This window comes from Metopolophium dirhodum, chromosome 6, assembly GCF_019925205.1.
Source record: "Metopolophium dirhodum isolate CAU chromosome 6, ASM1992520v1, whole genome shotgun sequence".
Classification (NCBI taxonomy): domain Eukaryota; kingdom Metazoa; phylum Arthropoda; class Insecta; order Hemiptera; family Aphididae; genus Metopolophium; species Metopolophium dirhodum.
In genome coordinates this window covers 37,358,595-37,375,103 of record NC_083565.1, presented here as the reverse complement: position 1 = coordinate 37,375,103, position 16,509 = coordinate 37,358,595, and the positions used below count along the sequence as shown (strand labels likewise).

At 27.4% G+C, this 16,509-nt stretch overlaps 2 pseudogenes; one reads left to right on the top strand and one right to left on the bottom strand.

Moving 5' to 3' along the window:
- Positions 1-13,707: 13,707 nt before the first annotated feature.
- LOC132946475 (uncharacterized) lies at positions 13,708-14,424 on the bottom strand (annotated as a pseudogene).
- A 181-nt stretch (positions 14,425-14,605) lies between these two features.
- On the top strand, positions 14,606-16,509 carry LOC132947786 (craniofacial development protein 2-like; annotated as a pseudogene).

The following is a 16,509-nucleotide window of genomic DNA, read 5'->3' as shown; positions in this document are numbered from 1 at the left end:
TTATAAGACGTATAATTTAAAATTTCAGTTTTGATATAATATTATGTTATTATTAGGAAAATATATTTTTATCGCCGCTTACCTAAGCCCAGGGCACACTTTTTTATACGACTTAATAATGTATACGTCACACCCCTTGAAAAGTTTTAAAAAACCTCGAATAGTTATAGCAAGTATATATATTATATTATTTGAATAATATCACAAAATATAATTGCAGTTCTGTTACCTAACAAAAGTATACACTGGTTAGTACCTATATTTTATAGTTACCAAAAATGAATGAAAAATGTTAACAGGTAAACAAATATTGATATATATTTAGTATTAACACTATTAACATAATTTATATGTAAACATCTATATTATATTATTTGGTAGTTTCTTATCATTATTATTAGGACGTATTATTATTATTATTATTTTTTTTTTTGATAAAAAAATCATTAAAATAATTTTCTAATAATTTTTTGGAACTAAACTCAACATGCTTTTACTTAAAAATTGTAACCCACGTCATTTTTAAATGACTTTTTCACTTTTGGTATTTACTCTGAAAAAAAACATAAAAAATATATTTTTATCATGTACCTAGGAAGGTTGTAATTAATGTAACATAATTTTTATGTAAGGATATATTTTTGGTAGTTTTAGATTCTGAGCGAAGCGATGAATGTATTGATTTTACAATGATGTGTGTTTTTTTTAAATTTTTTTATTTATTTTTATATTTTTTATTTTTGTGTCTGTCATCACCTTTTAGGACAATAAAAGTGCTTGGATTTCCTTCAACAGTAACTTTTCTGGTAGGAAAGTGAATCTATTCGGTACATTGGGGGGTCAAAAGTAAAAATTTCCCAGTAGTTTTCAAAAGCGACGTGAAAAACAAAAGAAAAATTAAGGAAAAACGGGGATTTTTACGCAAAATCTGTTTTCGAGAAAAATCGATTTTGGTTTTTGGTGTAACTCTAAAACAAATGACCGTAGGGACATGACATTTTGACTGAATGTTTATATTAGCATTTTCTATACACGATAAAATTTTGAAAATATTTTGACTATTTTTGAGCTGTTTACGGACGTTGTCAGTTTTCAATTTTTTTAGTTTTTTTTTCTATAAATATCAATAAAATTTTATTTGCTGGGTAAAAAAGCGTGAAAATTTAATATAAGGCTCCTGATATATCGTTCTAATAGCAGTTGAAAAATATTAAAAATACATACGCACAATTTTTTTTTATAAGCATTTAAAGTTCAAATGTTGACAACATTTATCAAATTTATAATTTATTAATTATTTTGTAGTTAAAAATGTATAAAATGTTTAACTTTTATGGCTAAGGATTGAAAATTTAAAACAAGGCTCCACGTAAATAGGTTATATATAAATTACTTTATTCACAATAATATCATCAAATATACTTGGTAATATCATAGGCTGACTGACCGTTTTCGCTAAGAATCGTTTTTCTTATACAATGATATTATATCATTGAATTCAAATTTAACACCATTCATTACAGTGACCCACTTGTAACCTACTGTACAGCAGAGCGACATCCACTTATACACCTTTTTTATTATTAATGTAAGGTATTATTATTATTATTTTATTTTTTGGTAAAACACTTATTTAGAACCAAATGATTTTTGACTTTTGGTATTTAATTTAAAATAAAACATAAATAATATATTATTATCAATGTATTACCCCATTTTTTTCAAACATTGGAATATTATGAAAACTTTATTAGCCTTTAAATTTTTACACGAGCTTGGGAACACCTAGTATTTACCTATATGAAGTGAAACACGTAACTAATTCATTATACTTACAACCTTTAAAATTACACAGTTGTTGATAAAAAGATATTTATTAAAATGCATTTCAGTTTAAGACAAAATATTTATTTTTAAACAATGATTTTATTGTTATCATTTTAATTTTTTTTAATTTTACTATTTTACTACCTACTTACTTAATTATTAGAATATTAGTCGACGAACTACGTTATTATATACGAATTATGACTTAATATTAGTTAAAAAGTTAACTAAATTAAAGTTTAGTCAACTTAATTTATCGGGTTCTAATTCATTTGTTTAGGTACATTCAAAATTACGTTTCTACCACATCACATCAATGGACGTTGGAGGCATAATTTACTTAAATTATAGATAGGTACTGCTTTAATTTTTGATGCAGTACTAGTATTAATGTTATTGATGTTTTGTATACCACTTTGATAAAATCACAAATTCCAGTATGTATTACGATAATATTATTATCAGTTATCCATCATAATATTTTGACTCTTTAGTTTATGACGTATTAATATTCTTTCTCACCACACTATAACAATGATATTATGTAACTATAACTATTGTTATAAAATTATAGAAATAAGTAAACATTTTGGGGACGTTTTTCAAAAAAAAAAAATGTGCAAAAAATCACATTTTGTGGAAAAAAGAACAATAAAGTCGGGCGTAGGTAAATTGAGTCACAAACTATATCACTGTTTTTCAAAAGCGGTGAATTGAGTCCCTCGTATATTATTAGCTAAGTTTTCAAAATTACCTATATATGTATAGTCGTGCACCATTAGTTATTGCGAGCATATAAACACACCAATGTCGCATATTAATAATTAGATAATTTTCATCAAAATATATTTTTATTGACTTTGAAAAATCTATACATAATGCCGCACAACTAGTTTGGTCAGCAATTTATATTAAAGGCTGTCGTTTTCACATAGGACAAAATTGGTGGAAAAAAATACAATGCCTTGGCTGAAGTACAAATTATAAAAAACGAAATTTGGAGGAAAGTAATTTTTTAAAAATGTTTTTTGGTTTACCATTTTTAAGTCCGAAAGATGTTTACAATTGTTAAATTGAATTATGTATATAATATGCCAAAGCTTCCTGCAAATGAAAATATAAAATTATTCACCGAATATATTTCAAAAACATACATTGCATCAGATTCTACATTGCCGCCTAATATTTGGGCTGAATTTTCGACAACATCCAATCGTGAATCATTTCATGCGAAGCTGAATAGTTTATTTTATACATCACATCCAAATATTTATATTTTTATTGACGCTCAAAGAAATCCAATTTAATACATATATTCAAATAAAAAGTAGAGATCTATCCAAAAAATCAAAACACAATGTAGAAATGGACAATATACTAAGACGCAAATGACAAAGTACAAACATAATCAAATTAGTAGACTTGATTTTATTAAGCTCGTATCATTAAAATATTTACCTGTTTAATATCATATTATTATTGATTATTAATTATTAAAAAATTATTATACTATGTAAAAAAATATTATATATTATGTATTATTCATTAATCATTATTATAAGTATTATTAATTTACTAGGGTAAATGTTTTACAAGTGACTCAGTTTACCTCTTTGATTTTATTACGAGGGGCTCAATTTACCTATTACTCTTTTTTTGGCAGGACTCAGTTTGCCTAAAAATATTTAAATGGGACTCAATTTACCAAATCCGATAAAGTCGACTTTATTGTAATGAGAAAGGGAGAATAAAGAAAGAACAATAATTTATGAACTTATATCAAATACATGAGAATATTCAATTCATATTACAGACGCCCCTCTAAAATTTGCTACAAAATCCGAGGTCTATACTTATTAGCCTCCATAAGTAGGATACTTGATCAGCTGAACATACACTCGGCAGGAGATTAATGCAAAAAAAAAAATGAACGTAGTCACGAGGGTTTTGTTAAATTACAAATATTGACCTACAGCTGTAAATACCTACCTATATGTATATTGTAGCTACTTTGTGCAAGTCAATCAATAAATAATGCGTTTTTCATTAGGATTAATTTATTATTATAACACATTATAATATTCATGTCAATATTTGTCATTAATTTATTATGCACTTTTCAATCATCAATCACACGACAGAACTATAGGCAGGTATGTAGATTTATTTTGATCGATAGTCTGCGCGATCGACATAAAATATATTATATTATATTAAAAAACAAAAAATTATACTGAAAAATATATTAATTATATTGCATCCGAGAAATTTGAAAAAAAATAAATAAAAAGTTGAACGATATAAATAATATTTGTTTATATTAATTACATGACCAGAATGGAATTTTTTTATACCTACAAAAAGTTATGCAATAGACAATTATTTAGCAGTTAAGACGATAATGACCAATCCTTTCAATTATTATGAATGCGTTGGCCTAAGATGAATAAAATACACATTTTCTTTTACAAAACAATATTATATTATATTATATTATAAAACCGAAAATGTAGAGCGTAAAGCTGGAAATGATTTCAACACTGTTATTGCTTCCAATTTAGTATTACAAATTCTCAACTCATCGATACAGTGTCGAAAGAATATTTAAAAATGTAAAGATACAAAAATGTTTATTCTACAACACTTTTACGAACACGCTTACAATATAATATAACTAAGATCGTGTGGTTAGGTACATGATGCAATTTAGTTGCTATGGTCTATGACTTTTATCAGAAAATCGAAAGTTGACGAACACAATATTATAATGATTATTACAAGCGTTGGGCGTGCTAAAGAAAAAAAGACAAAAATTCTGAAAAAAAAATACTTTATAGGTACCTACCAAAGACTTTAATAACAAGAAATGTATATAATATTCAATAAATTCGATATTTCAATGTTATTGACAACCACTTGATATATAAAAGCCGTCTCAAGTGTAGTTGCGAAAATATTATTGTTTGGTTGGGATTTTTTTGTTCATTTGACGGTTTAAGTACCTACCAAATAAAGAGGGCATATCAGGTTTTACAACAGACGTTAGAGTGTTCGACCACCATTTTTCTCCTGTACCAAAAAGGGCAATTTACTCCGAGCTATATATATTTTATTTCATCGATCGTTGATTGTTCCCAGTCGTCAGAACTATACACAACAGACCGTCAATGATTTCAAAAACCAATTCGCTAGAGCCGAACACAATATATATTTAATAAATTCGATTTAAACAATGAGTCTAAAACCTTTCAAATTTTTAAGCGATCGAAAGAACGATAAACTTTTTTGATTTGTCGGTAAAAATTACCTTAAATTTAAATTCTGTAAAATAATATTATTTTGTTGTTATTTTCTAATTATTGCTCATCGTTTCCGATGATTTATGACCATGTGCACGAAATAAGGTACTATGACTCATGCCCTTCGTAGAAAAATCTATTTATTTTGCTTTAAATCATTTAAAGCTCGGCGTTTGACCGTATGAGTAATGATTACCTATATCTGACTAATCGCGTATAATTGGGCAATAAGTAGGTACCTAATTAGTAATTACTATAATGAATAATTTACAGATTGTTTCTTTTAACTGTATAACGAACACTCATTATCTCAATCAATGATTCTGGTTCTGATTTTTCTTCAATAATTTCTGTACTCGAAACACCTCGTTGTTAATAAAAATAAAATAATAATAATAATAAAATAGTAAAATGATTAAAATTGCGAAAAACTGCAATATTTTTAATTACATAGGTAATCTGAAGCAGAACATTTTTATAAGAATTTTGACACATATATAAGTATTAAATCTTGAAGCAATGTACCTATTTCATATAGAATTTATTCTTCGATGGTTTGGTTAGGTTCAATGCTCTCTTCTGAAAAGTATTCTGCTTTTAAAATTGATGATTGTAATAAAAATATATTGGTTTTAATTGAAACAGTTAAAATATAAAAAAAGCTAAATTAATAAAATATTGCAAATAAGGACTTATATTTTTTTCAAAACTATAGTGTTATAAGTTATAACTTATAAATTCATTAAACTATATAACATATTCTTTTATTTACGTATGTTCAGGGCTTGCAAATGTTATAATAACGTTATAATCATTACTATTAATAATCATAACGTTATATTTGACAAAAACGATTGCAATTTGTAAACGTAATTATAACGCAAAGCGTAATAATCAAAAATAATTAAAGACCGAACAACAAAACATAACGATTAATAAAATATAATATATATCATTAAACAAAACATAATATAAAACGTAATTTATAGAATATCATTAAACGAAAAATAACGCAAAACGAAATATTTTAAAATCTATTTATTTCATATAAACAATCTAAGAATTGATTATAATATTATATTCCGTATCCAGGCCATTAGTTATTATTTTTAAATTTAATAGACATGATCACTATTCTGTATAACGATAAACAAAAATCTTGAATAACGTTTTAATTCAAAATAACGATAAACGCAAAAATTTTGCAACGGTTTAATTGTATAAATGACACGAGAACCGAAAAATGCAAGCCCTGCGTATGTTTATGATTCATAATTTATAATAACCAATTGGTTCATTTACGAAAAATATTTTGAAAATTAGTATTAATTAACAATTTAACAATACCTGTTTAGTGATGACTTAATATTTTAATAAGTCTCCTAGTCTCTGGAGTATAGTTTAAATCAGAATATCAATGAAAATAGATTTTTAGATATTTTCAAAAATAAAATAATAAAATAATAATATTATCCTGAACTGAAATGAGACGAGTGCTCATTACTCAATACTTACAGGCAGACCCCTGCGTCATATTTTTGGCCCTGGTACAGAACTAAATCAGGGCCTCTCTTAAATAACAATTAATATTCCGACATGAATGTACCTTAAATATTAGTTTTATGTTTAGATTATAGGAGTAGGTATAATTAAAAAATAAAATATCAACCAATGTATAGGTACTTATCCTTTATATATTGAAAACATACATGTATGTAATATTATATACAAACTAAAAATGTTCAAAAAGTATGTTAAAGATTAAAATCTTGAAAAAAAAGTTTTTAAACAATTGGTAGGTAAAAATTAAATAGTGTGATTGATATAACTTATACTGTAAAATATTTGAACATACGTGTGTATAGTTCTGGTATGTAACTTATAAATAAATATCGTACTTCAACATATTATCAATTAAAATTATAAACAGACATTTCGAGTCCAATAACCGAAGAAAATCAACAACTTATAAAATTTACGTTTTTACGTACGTATGGCGTGCCTATACAATTCTATACGTTTGTAGTAAAAACTAAAATGAAACATATTATTATCAGTTATTGTATACGTATAAATATTGCTTAAAATATTTCAAATTTTACATTTTGTTCATATCATAGTTATTAATAGACAATTTATTATGAAATCTGTAGACATACCACTACTTTTAGATTATGAGTGGATCGAGGGATCTAGTGGTTTTACAATGGTGTTTATTTTTATTTTTTATTTATTCCGTATACAAAATTTCTACCATAAGGAGTGCTTCAATTTCTACATATTGTATCTTATCTTTTTGCAAATTGGATCAAGATGGTACTTTAATCAGATCATTTTTCGATTTTCTCAATAATTATTTAATGCCATTGGAAAAACCACCGAAAAATTACAAAAAACCGCTAAAAACAGGATTTTAATTTTAACGCTTTGTTTATCACAATAAAAAATTATTATTTATTTAATATAATTATTTAATAAAAATAACGATTTTAGTTATTTTATTGTAATTTATAATATTAATTCAACTTACAGGCTATAATAATAAATAATAACAATAAAAATATCCAAACTGACAAACCGTCTCCGTTCATAATCGTTTTTCATATACAATGATAATTATATCATTGAATTCAAACTTAATACAATCCATTATAGACTGACCTACTTGTAACCTACTGAACAGCAGAGCGACATCCACTTACTCGATTTTTTTTATTAGGCCCGGCAACTATGGCCATTAGCTGTTTTTATTGTTTGTAGGAGGGAGGAACGGTCGTGGTTGGAACACGTTTTGTATGTGAGGCAAGAATTTATCGCGAAAAATCCCAGGTGGTCACCCATCCGGGAGTTAGCAACACCGGCTGATACCCACTATTACGCACACGGACCGAGCCGCACCAAACTACATACCACTACTTTTACAACCCACACGACGAAAACTGGCAGGTGACTCCCGTCACCTGCCCACCGTACACAGGTTGGTTAGCCATGGGTTCTCAAACTGCACGACGCAGCGCTGCGATGTTTTCACAATAGGCGCACGGTATACTGAAAAAAATGCATTTCGAATTGTTTTTCTTATTTATTATAATCAGTGGCGGCGTGAAATTGTGGAGACTTTGAATCATATTGTATATTTCAAACATTTTTACCACCGCACCCTTCATTGAACCAAAATTATCAGCAGGGGCCATTAATAATTATTAATTATAACATTTACCATGATATTTGTGTTGAGGTCTTACGATTATATATTATATATTTATACATTCACCCACCCATTCGAGACATGAAGCAATTGCTTCAAATAATCTTATATCCCACCACCACTGATTTATAATATAATATTATTGAAGTAATTATTTGCGGGAACGGCGGTCCCCAGTATCATTGGGCCTTCTGATCCCCTACCTCTTGTGGGGGCCCTGCTTGCAGGCCTCTATGTCCTGTCTTTTTAGTTACGTTACATTATAGATAAAAAAGATTTGTTCCAAAATATTTTTAAAATATTTAAATTTACTGTTTATAATTTTTATAACATATGTATAAATCGAAGAAACGAGATTTAGTAATAAAATATTATAATACAATAATGTGCAACTGAAATGGTTGACGCTATCTAGTGATACAACACCGCACAATATTTATATTGTAAATGTTGTTGCCATCTATCTATAAGAGTAAAACGCTGTGCTATATTTTATAACGATTATTTAAAGTAAATATATTATTTACATAATAAAACAAAAATATGTCTAATGTAATGAATAATAAATAATAATATAGGTCTACATAAGACTTCGTACTTCAACATATAAATGATATAATACACTTAGTATGAAATCAGATAAATATTTTTAAAAAAAGTACGGATAATGGTTAAAAGTAATTGTAAAACGTTTACATTTCACATCCACTGAAAATCTAAAAAATGTTATATTAACTGTTTAGTTATAAACAGTGTTTAAAAAAAAATAGGATAACAAAAAAAATAAAAAAATATATAACTATTTAAGTATACCATATTTTAGTGAATAACATTTTACTTCATATCGCATATTTAAAAATAATTATCGCATATTCGTCATTAAAAATATAGTGAAATCATTTTTTATCATTGTTTTAATGTTTTAAAGTAATAATAAAAAAATAATTACAGCGACATAATTTAATTAAAAACAGTAGGTTAATTGAATTATAATTGCCGTAAAAAATTATTTGATATAGGTGCTTTAAATTACAATAAAATAACTAAAATTGTTTGTCTCCGTTTAATATCGTTCAAAATTTAGCATAAAATATCAATCGATTAAAAAAAAACCAAATTTATACGATTTATAAATTTATTGGTTACAATAAATACTACTTATTAAAAACCGCCTTTTACATTTTTGATGCTTAGATATAAAATTTAGTATTTTATAAATGTACTACAAAATAATTTGTGAATTATCGTGATATTGATGAATTTTTTAAAAATTTGAACTTAAAAAATTATAAAAAAAATCACGTATCTTTAATATTTATTAACTGCTATTATAACAACTTATGAGAAACTTTATATTCAATTTTCAAGCTTTTTGGCAAAATAATAAATATTTTATCATTATTTATAGAAAAAAAACTAAAAAAACATAGAAAATGTCTTCTTTAAATAGCTCAAAAATAATCAAAATAATTTTTAAATATTATAGGTGTAGGTATAGAAAATTCAAAAATAAACATTCGATGAAAGTTTTAAGCATCTATGGTTATTCGTTCGTGAATTTAAACAAAATAATAAATTCGTTTCACGAGTTAGTTTCATACTCTCATTATACATTTACGGCTGAATATCGAATGTCAAACAAATTTAAACTTCAAACTCTCATAAAATTTTTTTTGACTTTCCGTTAAACTTTTTTTTTTTTGTTAAAATTATAAAAACATATGAGGAATGTTGTATTCATTTTTCAATTCTTACATTTGAAACGTAACATTTGAATAAATTTATAACTCAAAATAATTTGCAGATTTTCGTGGTATTGATGAATTTTGTTAAAATTCTAACTTCACACCATAATTTAAAATTATTGTGAATATCACTCTAATTTTTTTTTTATTTTATTAATAAAAACTTATGAGGTACTTTTGTATTACAATTTTAAGTCATTTAACCGAGCAAACTTTTTTTATCGACAAAAATTAAAATAAAACTAATAAAAATCGAAAATTGCTTATTCATATAAAGCATTGCTCAAAAAGAGTGGAAATATATTGAAAATATATCATGTATAGAAAATACTTATATAAACATTTGGTAAAATTTCAAGTTGGTTTTTTGTTTTTGAGTTATGCTAATAAAATAGAATCAATTTTGTCAAAAACTGGTTAGGTTAGGTTTTATAATCCTGTTTTCATTAAATATGATTTGGTTTTCCAGAAAAGTAGTAGGAAATTACAGGGAATTCTTAATTTTGAAAATACTAAAAGTACCAACTAAATTCACTTTTCCAAAAGAAAATATTGCTGAAGCCAAAAATCTAATGATTATTTTAACTACTTATCATGTACACAGACTAAAAAATAAATTAGATCAAAATATTTATCGATCCGCTCAGAATTTATAAGTGTGAAGTATTAAACTAGTTAAATTTTTTTTTTAACTTCAAAGAATCAAATAGTGTCTGGCAATATTTTTATCGGAAGTGAATTTAGAGTTTTACATAATATAAAATATGATAAAATAATATTTGGTTTCAACGTGTAGCTACCTTAATTTAATTTAAATACACACAAATTAATATAATATAATTTGATAAATATTGTTTTACAGTTCATCAGTTGAAAATATATGCTGTGTCGGGGTTTGAAACCGGTAATTTCCCGGAATTTTGGGGAACCTATAATCGGTTACCGTTATTATAAACCTATTTGTACTCCCGGTTATCGGTTACCAGTTACCATGACAATTTTTCAGCTAACATAAAACGTTATAATAACGTAATATGTTTTAACCGGTTAAGAACCGATTACTGGTATTTATAAATACGGACTACCGTTACGTATGAACTAAAGTCTAAAATAATATTATGTTTAATTTATTTTAGCCACATAAATGATTATACGCTCGTACCTACTAATGGTTTAATAAATAATTACTTCTTAAAACTATTCTTAAATCATACTATTATATCTTCGTTTTTTCCCCCTAGTCTAAATTCTTGTAATAATAAATCAAATAATTGGTATTCTACATTTCTATTTCCTACCAACCTATAACATAAAATATCGTTGGTTGGTAATGACGGTACTCGATAGTCGATAGTCCCGGTCTCCCTCATCGTATATTGTACTGGGAAATCTAAAAATAGCATGATTCTTATAACAACAGGAATATTGTATTAAGTATACGAGTACAAATGTGTAGTACAATTTTTTTTTTTATAAAACCGGTATTCAATCGGTTACCGGTAACCGACATTTTTTGGAAGCGGTTATCACTTAACGGTGACCTGTAATTTTGAATCGAGTATCGGTAAATGGTAATTGGTTACCGCTAACAACAGGAACGGTGTAAAATCGGTAACCGGTATCCAAAAAATTTCCCCAAACCGAATGTATCAGTTGCCCTCACATGTTAATATATACACGATTACAATATATAGACCGTAAAATAAGGGAGATAAATATACAAATAATAAATAAAATTATTTATAAAAATAAAGTAAAATAGTACAAAATGATAGAAAAAAATCTATATGCTTGGAATATTTTATACAGTAAAACCTGTCTTATCCGAACCTTTAACATCGGATTGAACCCTTGATAAAACGGAATCTGTCTAACGTAAAACGTAAAGCTATTTTTTAGTCCCGTAAATCATATACATCTCATATACACGGAAAATCCCATCACAAAATGAACAAAAATATTTTTGATACCCACATTTATTTTGCCACTAAACAATTATTAAGGTCAGCGATTAATAGGGCAAACGTAAATTGCGCCCAACGAAGGGAAACATATTTTTCAGGTATAAATTTCTGTGTAATAAATTGCGCCAGGTATTTTTCAGGTACAAATTTCTGTGTAGTAAATTACACCTAATAGAAACTTACTAATCACTTACCTTGATTAAACTCGTATCCTGAACAGTTGCTATGCTATGGAGTATTTTAACTGGTTTCTCACAGATAGTTTGCTCTTTGGTTAGGTGCACTAGCGGACACAATTTGTCGTTGTAATTTTTGATTGATTTATTTTTTCTTCTGTCGTTTTCAAAAATGTTTCACACGTTTAGACACTACATCGCCACTTTATTTCACCCGAAGACAACTTACGTTTTAATTTTGAAAATTTATAAGTTTGGTAGATTATAAAAATAATTTTCTTTCTGGCTAAATCAAGTATGTATAATATCTATGTTTTAGATGCTTTGAAAAATAGAAGTTTTATAGCACTGACATTTGTCAGTGTTCTTCATAAAATATTATATGTCAACTTAGTGCCTTCACAAAATCAAAATCAAAATTGCTTGACTGTTTGTTTTAATAATTTTCAAAACTTCAAAATTATATTAGATTTCACTGATATTTCACGTAATATTCCTAAATCACTTTTGGTTCAAAACTTAACATATAGTTCCTATAAAGACAAAAATACTTTAAAAGGATTAATTGGGTTGGCTCCCAAAAGTTGTATGACATAATATGCAAGTAAATTATATCCTAGGTAAAAAAAAATTGTTGATCATTGTGATGTGTTAAAGATATTGCAAGTAGGAGACCTTGTTTTAGCAGATATAGGTTTTTTAATAGTAAACTTATTACCACGAGGAACCATTTTAAATATTCCTCCTTTTTTAATGACACACCTTTTTTCACTCCAAGTGAGTATAGCTAGAATCAGGATTCATGTAGAAGAATTATGGTTAGACTTAAGAAAGTTAAAATTTTATACATTACAATATATTACAAAATCACCACTAGTATTTCAACTATGCGCTACATTGGTGAATTTTCAGAATCCAGTCATATAAGAAGTACAGCATTTAAACCCAAATGAATATCAATTAGAAGCCTAGTTTTAATACATATATAATAAGTAGGTAGTAAGTACTATATAAATAAACATAAGCTTTTTTTTTTGTTATTTTTTTATATTATCATATCTTGTACAGTTAAACAAAATTGTTTTTTTTTTAATATTATTATATCTTGTACATTTAAACAAAATTAGAATTAAAAACTAATTATTTGTCAATATATAAGGAATAAATTTATCATGATAAAAATTTAAAAGTATTTTTATATTTACAAACCAATTAGGATATCTATTAATTTTAAAAACCACTAGTGATTTTAAAGTCCATATAATAAGCATTGCAGTTAATATATTTGTCATATACATTTGACCTTGTATTTGATGGTAATACTGATGATCAGAATTCAGAACAAAATCATTTTTAGTTGTATCAAATGTAACTAAATAATCTTTAGTGTTGGAAAGAGCAGTGTTTAAATTTCATTTCTAAATTTGTAGGGACACTTAACTTCGATATAAAACAGAATATTATTCTTAAGTAACAATCCATCTAAAATCAAGATTCGTGTAACCAAATCCCTATTTTTATTACATTACATTTGTATACCTTTTCAAATTCCTGTATTTCAATAATCTCATGTGTTTTCCCCTATTCAATACTTTAACTCCTTCTACCACATAATTCTCTAACAATGTTTTAAATAATGAGTTAGGATAACGATTTCTTTTTGATGCGTGAATTATTTTATTGAAGTTACTAGAAGTTAACCTAAAGTTACGATACAGACACCACATAATATTTTCAGCTTGTCCAATAGTTTTTGATGATATGTCTTTAATATTTTTAGCAGATAATTTGCATAGCTCTGACAATATAAGTCTGCGATTTTGATAAGTACTAAATTCTTCAGAATGAATAGCATGTTCTAATATCAAAATATTGCTATAATCTTCAACAGGAAGTTCTGGTCTTAGTAACCATGTAAATCCTACAGTTTGCTGTACAGCTAATGGTTTACCTACCTAAGCATAAGGTTTTAAAATATGCATTTTGTGTATCCGTGACTGCTTTAAAATTATTGGTATACAAGTCATCAATAGTAGAAACTTCTTCATTGGCTTGAACAGACTTTTTTGGTCAGCTGCATGATATATCTGTGATAGATATATTTTTATGTCCATGTAATAGCAAGGAAACAATATGATGGCATTTAGTTTGGCCAGTTGGACACGTACGGCTTGCTTGCTCTATTCTTTTATTCTTGAAGAACATCTATAATAGGTAATCAGTTTTGTGAATAATTTGAAAAATACTTTTCAATGTATTGAATAATTTTTAAATATTTTCAGTAAGTATGAAGTAGTATTGGTAAATTTCTACTTTACTAAGTTTCTACATTATTTTTTGAAATTTTATTTTTGAAACTTATGTGGTTACATACACAGAATACGAGATGAAGTCAGAAATTGGCGCTCGGGCATAGTTTCGAAATCACGACACTCCAAAGTTAGTATATTAAGAGTGGGGAAAATTATTAGAGCTGATATACAGCGGTTACCCTCTTACCAACTTGAGGTGGTATTTCATAGCAATTCGAGGGATATTTTCGATTTTTTTGTCCGAGCGCAGCGCGGTGAACGAGTGACAACGCAGGCATCACTGGTGTCCCACAACAAATGTAGAAAAGTTCCAAAATATTTACTATGAGATTTTAAATATTTTATTTTTATATTAAACAATTGTGCATAGTAATGAGATTTTAAAATTGACTTTAAAACAACAGGCCCTGTATATAAAAGAAACTGTCAACATTCAGTAGCTTTCCAGTTTAAAAACTCAGAGAGAGCCCTTGGTTTTCGGGAAAAGTCTGTTAGAGTATACTGTTTTATTTCAATTAATTTGTCAGAAATTACCTTGATATCTGATGGTTTTAATTTTAAAATACGAGGACTTTTAACCATAGACCTTATACTAATAGACTGGCCTTGCCTATAGAGTAGCTGTGGTAGTAGCCGGTCAGACATACATCAGTGATGCACAGTATAATCACATCAGTGTTGTCATTCTCCGTCGATTATATATATAATAATTATATTATTATATATATGCGTGCAGTTATCTTTTGGAACATGGAGCGTTCGCACACTTTTTAAACCTGGAGCAGTACAATGCTTAGTTGAGGAGATAGAAAAATATAAACTAGGAGTGGTAGCCCTACAAGAGATAAGGTGGGATGGTAATGGAACGATAGAGATTCAGGATACAACGATTTTCTACGGCGAATGTAATAAACATCGTCAATTTGGAACGGGCTTCGCAATACATAAAAACTTAGTACCTTCAGTAAGAGAATTCAAAAGCATTAATCCAAGAATATCAGTATTAACAATAGAAGCACTATATTTCAACATCTCATTCGTGAATGGGCATGCACCCACGGAAGAAAAACCGCAAGAGGAGAAGGATGAGTTCTATGATAACCTGGAGCACACACTAAACGAAATTCCACGAAATAGAATTAGAATAGTTTTAGGGGACTTCAATGCCAAACTAGGGAAGGAGATCATATTTCGGTCAACGGTTGGTATCCATAGCCTTCACGATGTAACTAGTGAGAATGGATTCAGGCTTATAGATTTTGCAAGTGGTGGAGGGCTTATTGTAAAGAGTACGATGTTCCCGCATAAAGATATTTATAAGGGTACATGGAAGGCACCAAATGGTAGATATGTCAGTCAGATAGACCATGTTCTGATAAATACTAGGTTCAAAATTGTATACATGATATTAAAACCGTAAGAGGTACCGACTGTGACTCAGACCATTATCTAGTTAAAGGAAAGCTGAAAGTCAAACTCAAGAAACTAGTACATAGTAAAGGAACGTTAGTGGATAGAATTGATGTGAATAAGTTAAAGAACACCAATATATGTGAATTTTTCAAGCAACAATTACATGAAACAATGAACAGCTTAAGCTTGAACATAAATCAAGAAGAGACAATTGATACCAAATGGAAAATGTTAAAGGATACTATAAAAACGGTTACAGACATGGTAATAGGAAAACAAAAGAGAACAAGGAAACCGTGGTTCAACAACTCCTGTAGGGAAGCATTTAATAGAAGAAAAGAAGCCAGGACTCAATTGCTCAACAATCCTACTAATAGAGAGAAAGCTATGGTATACAAAGAACGCCAAAAAGAAGCTAGTAATATATTTAGATCTGAAAAACGGAAATATACAAAAGATGTACTAGAAGAAACCGAGATTGATCATAGAGGAAATAAGACTAGACAACTATACCAGAAGATAAATTCAATTAGAGGAAAATACAAAAAACATAATAAGTTCCTAA